Source organism: Phaenicophaeus curvirostris, chromosome 4 (genome assembly GCF_032191515.1).
Source record: "Phaenicophaeus curvirostris isolate KB17595 chromosome 4, BPBGC_Pcur_1.0, whole genome shotgun sequence".
Taxonomy (NCBI): Eukaryota; Metazoa; Chordata; class Aves; order Cuculiformes; family Cuculidae; genus Phaenicophaeus; species Phaenicophaeus curvirostris.
This window is the reverse complement of record NC_091395.1, coordinates 21,739,517-21,746,806: the sequence shown is the minus strand read 5'-3', so window position 1 is coordinate 21,746,806 and position 7,290 is coordinate 21,739,517. Positions and strand designations below refer to the sequence as shown.

The 7,290-nt window shown below is 43.1% G+C and overlaps 1 protein-coding gene across 3 annotated transcripts in view; it reads left to right on the top strand.

Moving 5' to 3' along the window:
* Positions 1-6,445: 6,445 nt before the first annotated feature.
* The window catches only part of CSGALNACT1 (chondroitin sulfate N-acetylgalactosaminyltransferase 1), a 44,405-nt gene continuing 43,560 nt past the window's right edge, over positions 6,446-7,290 (top strand). For 2 of the 3 annotated variants that reach the window (XM_069855482.1, XM_069855483.1), the window contains exons 1-2: positions 6,448-6,579; positions 6,962-7,113. The gene's annotated coding sequence lies outside the window, so the exon portion shown is untranslated. Of the gene's footprint in view, positions 6,580-6,961; positions 7,114-7,290 lie in introns of all 3 variants that reach the window. The other variant, XM_069855484.1, reaches the window with a different exon arrangement.

The following is a 7,290-nucleotide window of genomic DNA, read 5'->3' as shown; positions in this document are numbered from 1 at the left end:
TTGGTGGTCGCTGGGCTAGAGCTTGTGCGGAGCTTGTCGGGGAAAGGGCTGAGCAGAGCCTGAGGAGCAGGACATTCGGGAGACGGGAGGACTTGGGCGGTCAGGGAGGGCTCGGGCGGTTTTGTGTAGCCCGAGGCAGTAGTTTGGGATCCCCAAGCCTGTGCTGTGGGTGCCCAGTCTTTCACTGTGTTTAAAAATAAAGTGGCAAGGCTGTAACTGCTCGTTGTGTTTTCACTGCAATAAAATCCACTCCTATGAATGCTTTGTGAAAGTGCTGGGACTCTGAGGGGAACCTTTCTGCTTCTTGGGTTTGCACATGGTAAGACGTTTGAGTTTGCTACTGCAAAAAAATAATTATTAGAGATTATTTAATAGAAATTCTGTTGTTTTGGGGGTTTGCAATAGCTTGGGGATTTGCCTTGCATTTGGCTGGAAGCAAACCCTGGTCAAACAGCTCTTTGAATTCTCACTTAAGTTTTCTGTTAGTGTAAAAATAAAGCCAGCACGCCAATGTTGCAGAAAGTTTTATCGTACAGAGGTTTATGCCAAATGTAACGTGATCAGTAATCTAAATTCATCTTCTAATTCCTGCAGCAAATGTTGTGATCTCCAGGGAGCAGCCCTGCAGAAAGGCATTTTGGGGGTTCTGGTCGATGGTGAGTGGAACAGCAGCCAGCAGTGAGCCCTGGCAGCCAAGAGGGCCAACTGTGTCCTGGGGTGCATCAAGCACAGCATTGCCAGCTGGTCAAGAGAGGTGATTGTCCCTCTCTCCTCTGCCCTGGTGTGGCCTCACCTTGAGCACTGCGTGCAGTTTCGGATGCCACAGTAGGGAAAGATCTGTGGCCTGGGATACCAAATATACCAGCAAATAAACTAATGCTCATTTTGGAGTTTTACAAAGCAAGCACTCTTTATTACAGCACCAGCTGTAAGGAGGTTAATTCCACCAATCGTGTAATGAGATGAGCTGGTTTTAGGATGTGTTTCCCGTCTACGTGCATATGTATAACATTTCCCAGAAATCTCATGCATATTGTATTACTTTCAAAGACTCATTTTAATGTTAGTATGAATTTCACAACAGCCAAATCTTCACTAATTTGGACAGTACCACTTCTCTGTCTGACCTTATATTCTTTAGGCAGAAACTATAAATAAATGGGAATGCTTACAGAGGAAGACACATCCATTCAGCACATACTATACTTAACACAAAGCGTTACCATTTCTCAAGAGAACAGTTTCTGACAAAACACGTCTGAATAAACACAATTTTCAAAGACACAGTTACTTAGATGAGACTCTGTGGAACTTCGAAAACTGAAAAGCAGAATAACTCAAAGCGCTTGATTTCACTCTCTGGCTGCAGTGTTGGGCTTGTGCGTGGCAGAGAGATGATGTGTGAAAATTGGCAGACTTCAGCAAGAGGTGTGTTTGCGAAGGCCCTGACCTCTGAAGGAGGGGACTGAGTCCAGGCTAACTTTAAACTGCCATTATACCATACTCCGTTTTGATCTCCTGCTGCTCTGCTAACAAAACCTAATTACAGATCCATGACAATGACTGTAGTAACAACTATTGCACAAGTGCCTGATGGAAAGTGGTTGATTTTGTCAGCGGCCAGCAGTGCATCCTGGCTACAACAGGATCCTCTTCATTGCCCTGTTTCCCAGGGCTTGAACTGTAGTCTGTTTGGTGCCAATTCAAAGGAGCACAAAGCATGTATTAATTTGCCGTTCAGGGAGGTGACAAAGCCACAGCAGAGAGTGAGGTATACCTCACAGAATAGATTCCTCTTCTTCCTCTTCTACCTCTGCTATCAAACCTAAAGACTGCTGTAGGATGGCACAAATCTTTCTTTAGAAGTGACTTGAGAGCCCTGCAGTCCCCTGCAAATGCAGCAACGTTCATCACTGGCTAGTGTGTAGGTCAGTTTGGAGCTCTTCATTAAGTACTTGTGCAGGGGCACACATCCAAATTTGAGTAAAAAAAACATAGTTTATGGATTTTGCATTGTGGAGCTGAATATGATAACAAAGTTGTGCATTCTTTCTCTTCAGAGAATGCCCAGCAAGGACTGTTGGGCTGGTTGTCAGTGCTGCTTGGTGAGGCTGGGATCAAGATGCTACAAGAGTGAAATGGGTGGCAGTGCAAAATCAGAATATGCTTTTGAAGAGGATAGGATGTGTGATGAGTCTCCTGCAAAATTTCTGGTGCAGAATCACCCCTAAGATACCAACTAGCCAGACAGGTGGCAGTTTTTGAACCAGTTTCAAAAGGTGTCCTGAGAGCGAGATGTAGCTGTATTCAATCCACTAGGCAAAGGGGAAGATCCTCAGTGAATTAGGAATACCTGCCCCACCCCCAGCCCCCTTTGGTTTTTTGTGTGTGTGCCTCTGTGTACGAGATGGACACTTTGAATTCTTTATTTCATTTAAAGCTGTGAATAATCTTTTTCTCAAATTAAGTACTCTACTGCCTCTTGCAGAGGTTTGTCAAATCCTTGCCTCTGTATTTATTCCTAAAGCTACACCTCTCTGCCAGTCTACTTAGCCCCTTCAGGCAATGTGGTGAGAGTCAAAAGTTTTTAGTCATACGAACAGTGTAAATTAACACCAGGCAAGAAGTCTAATGGGGGCATAAATGAAGGTAGGAGCCACTTGAGGAGCGTTCAGGCTTGGAGGAGTTTGATGATCGTTCTAACAGAGGATTTAGGAAGCAAAACACTTTATGATAATCTCAATAGCTACAGGGCAGTTAGCAGGATCAGAACAATTGCAAGGGATTGGGGCAAGCAATGTCACCGAGAGAGCAGGAAGCACCGCTTATGCTTTGTTTGTGTATGAGAGGAAGGGGAGCACTTTGGAACATGGGTACTAAGTAGTACTTGAAGGTTCTGGGAACGTAAACTGCAGGTTTTAGCCAAGCAGGTCAGTATGCTCTTGTTTAGAGCTGTTATTGTACTAAACCTGAGCCACTGATTTGCCAGTGGCACTGCGTACTCATCTCCCATCCCAGGAGCTAAGCATGTAGGTGGTGGTGAGTCTGGGCTATTTATGTCAAGATCTGAAGCTTCCTCTCTACCTGAAGTGGCTTTCCTGAGTGCTTGCATAGATTGTGCTGTTTTTATTTCCAGAGTGCAGGGCGTGCTGAAAGTCTCAACGTTTTAGCATGCCAACTTGAAGTGTGCACAGCCTCCTTCCTGCAGGAATTTGGGACTTAGCTGAAATGCCTTCATGAGCCTTGTTTATCAGGAAGAGGCTTTGAAACCTTCTGTCGCAGGAAAAAGGCAGTGTTGACCTCAAGGCAGTTTAGTCACCTGATGCTGTGAAGGTTGATTTTTCCTTGGGAAGGTTGTCCTGTGTCTTGAGGAAGGCCTCTGAGTAACAGAGATAATGCATGTGGTGGACTCAGGCAGCACATTTGACACAGCGTAGGAACAGAGACGGATCATCATGTGGAAAAGGTGGTATTGCAGAGCTTGGCTATAGTGCACGACATTGTTTCTGTGCCACAACTGAGGGGCTCCTTTAGGGCACCTGTGACTCTAGCCAATACAGAGAGTGTTTGGGAGGCATTAAAGTAGCAATGAACAGTGACAAAGGGTTTTGAATGTCATTATCCACCTTCTAAATTTATGGATCAATATAATCCTATCAGCATTCATTCAGTGTTGGCTTTCCTGACTTGATCCCATAGGCTGTTATCACAGGACTGGTGCATTAACAACAAGTGGACTATGATGTGGAGATGCAAAGATTAGGATAACTGCTGTGCTGCATGTTGTGATCCAGACTGGCTAGCCATTCCTTAGGCCTGGGGACCAGGAGCTACAGTCTGCTGTGGGTGACAAGGAAACTACTTTCTTTTCTAAAACTTTCCATAGATACTGAAAAGATCTGAAAAGCATCAGTCTCATTAGTGTGTTACGAGTGAGGCCTTGGAGAAGAGACTCTGTGTTGAGCCAGCAGTGTAATGTGGTCTGCGCAAAAGCTAGTGATCGTGCAGAAGGTTTTGTTGTTTTGTGGACACAGTTCTGTGTCCTTGGCCTTTGGGCAGAGCAGTTCTTACAGCAGAGATGAGTTGCATCGCCTGCCAGTCACTGAGAAGTTGAGGCTGAGACCAAGTGTGTTGTTTGTCCCTTAGAGCTGAAGGACAGTGGACTGGACGTCTGGGTGACAGACCAGAAGGGAAAAAAACAAAAGGAGATTGGGAATCCCAGTGTGGAACATCATGGGATGTGTGGGATCCAACACAGCCCTCTCCATAGAGTGGGATCACTTAATGCCCTCGTGGGTTGCAGTGTCTGTACAAATGCAATGTTTCAGGAGTTGTTCTAGTAGCTTCTCATGAAACAACAGAAAGGAGAGATCTTTGACTCTGGAGTTGAATATTATCTTCACAGTTGAATCCAAATTCTGGCTTCAAACCACTAGAGCTGGCCACAATCCACTTCATTTCTGTAATAGCCTAAGGCAGCTTCTAATAATTGACCTAATTTTCACAGAATCATAAAATAATATAGATCGAAAGGGACCTCAGGAGATCATCTGGTTCAGGCACCTGCTCAAAGTGCAAATAACTGTTCTTTTATGGTCCTAAGATAAACCAAAAATTCATTTTGCAAAGAGCAAACATGATCAGTTTCCTTCAGCCTGCAGTTTGACAGTGATGAGCCATGGGGACTCAGCGTTTATAACGGGAAACATTTAAGTAGTCTTGTGAGCAGGTATTATTATTATGAAATGTGTTAAAATACTTGTCTAGATTTTAGGTCTGGGAAACTGAACCAGATTGTAATTACCTTCCACACAGCAGGGACAGAATTATTAATCACCGTTCTCTCATATGGGCAAAGCTATGCTTATCTAACTCCAATCACACCACAGCTGGAGCTTTGATTATAGCGAGTTGTCCAGTGTGGAGGGAGCATAACAGAGCAGCACACTGCTCGATGCACAAATGGGACCTTGAATTCAGTTTACAGGTCTAGAATCTTAGATAATGCTGTATTTCACTTGTAAATCAAGTGTACTTTACCCAGAAAGTTATTCTGCCATCTATGAAAACACTTTTTAGAAGAGAAATTAATTTTCACCTGGAGGGATTTGAAGCGAAACTATTAAAGAAATAATTTTTCCCTGTAGAAATGTTCTTAGTAGAGAAAAAGTATGCTCAGGGAGTATTTCTCTCCTGGACGTACTTCCTTTCCTTCTGTTGCCTTCCCACGTATTCAGGTGCAGTTTGTCCCTGTGACAGCTCTGAAAGATGTAGAAATAGAAAAGAAATTCTAAATTAACCAGTTGCATATGTTTGTCCCTGCTGTTGATCCTGCAGTCACATTAAAAATTGCATTCCACAGTTTATATTCCTGTCTCTCACCAATCCCATTCTTCTTCCTTGCAGGTTCTTTCTGCACACATCTCGCGGATGTCAAGTGACACTTGACAGGGCACTCACCTCAAGAAACAGCGGTGTCTGCAACCTTCTTTTGAGTAAGCCATTGTAGGTTCCCTTTGTAGGCAGTGAAGCCCAGAAGGCAGATCAGCTGACTAGATACAGACTGGAGTAGGCTGAACTATGCTCTGAATGCCTTTACTTAGGTCTGCATGGCTTGTAAGAGGCACACAGGGTGCTTTCCTCATCTGCAGAGATCTGTTTAGTAATTCCCTGTGTGTGGTGATGCATGTTTATTCATGTTTAACCAGGTTGCTTGAGTTCCTTGCTCTTTTCACAGTAAATACACTCCTTCAGCCTCTGAAGATGTCTTCAGGCACGTAGCAGTCATTCCCAGGAGGGACACTCATCCCTCGTAGCTACAGTTTCAGGTGGCTTTCCAAGCTCTCTGCACTAAACACAAAGCTAGTCAGCAGCATGTGACTACTGATTTCCTTTAATCAGTGAATGCTGCTTGGACTACAACATCCTGATGGAATTGCATTAGAGGTTTCCTCTGTAAGTGCTCTGTCTTTCAAAATTGCTTTCCGGCAGCATACTGAATTATATAAGAAGAGAACAGAGTTTAAGCAGGCAGGCAGTCATCAATAGCATCCTGCTCTTAAGCCGAGGTAATGATCACTAGTTTGAATATGCCTGCATTTTCCCCAAGAGCATACAGTTCTGATACGTGAATGCAGGTATGTATATCTGTGTAATTACCCTCATCATGTGCAGCAAAACCAGTTGAACAGCATGTTTATAGAAACTGTCCTTAAGAACGATTGCCTCTTGAAGGAGCATGGCTCATCTAAGAGGAGTGGGACTGTCTCCAGCCAGCCCTGGGAGACGATGCTGAGAGCATATTGAAAAGCTGTCTTCAGCAAAACCTTGCCAGTTTAACAACTCTGTTCACTGTTCCTATTGCACAGTGAGCTCTTTGACGCAACAGAAAGAGCTGCCTTTTTTTTTTTTTGCTTCCTCTTAAATCCGCCTGGCCAATTTAAAGCTTGTGGAAATTTCTTCCCCCTCGGGGAAAGCCTATGTGAGGATTTTCTTTTTTAACAGTTCATTCTGTGAAACCATTTTTTTCTTGTTTGCTGTTAGAAAATGTTGGAGCTGAACACAGGGCTTTCATTGCAGGTCAGTGGATGAACTCTTGACCAATGCATTTAACATTTGAGTGTAGCTTTAGCAAGCACTGTAGTCTGGGAGGAAAAAGCAAGTTAATAAGGTTTTGTCATGTGTGGCTGCTACTGGAATAGGAATCTTTTCAGGTCTTCAGTGACTGAGTTGTGTGCAGATGAACTTACCATCTTTCTTTTGTAGACAAATGTTCCAAATTAACATATTATTGAGAACTGATGAGACACTGCAGTTATGTCTATATTATTTAATTACTGAATGTCTCTACTCCCTCGAAATGCAATAAACCTTACTTTGAATTTCAAGTATAAAGTTTGTGCCTTTTTATTTTGCAAAGATTGTCTTTCTGAGTTACAATATTTTTTTCACTTCTTTTCAGCACTTTACTGGGAAGCATGTTACTTCTGGGCACATGCTGTCTGCAGGGAAGATAGTTATTTGCTATTCTGTATTCCTTCTTAGATTGTGATCAAGGGAACTAGGAAAGGATGTAGACAGATTGTTAATGTCTCTCTTCAAGCTGTGTTTGAGGTAAGGCAATCTTCTTTCCATGTCTCTGAATTAGAATATGAAGTAGATGCTGTATTTCCTTAATTTATAGTTATTAAGATCATCCTGTTGTTGTTTTGTTTTTTCTTGTTGATAAAATGTGAATTTATTTGTCACAAAGCTGTTCCTTGTCTATGTGACACTTAATATCCTGTATTT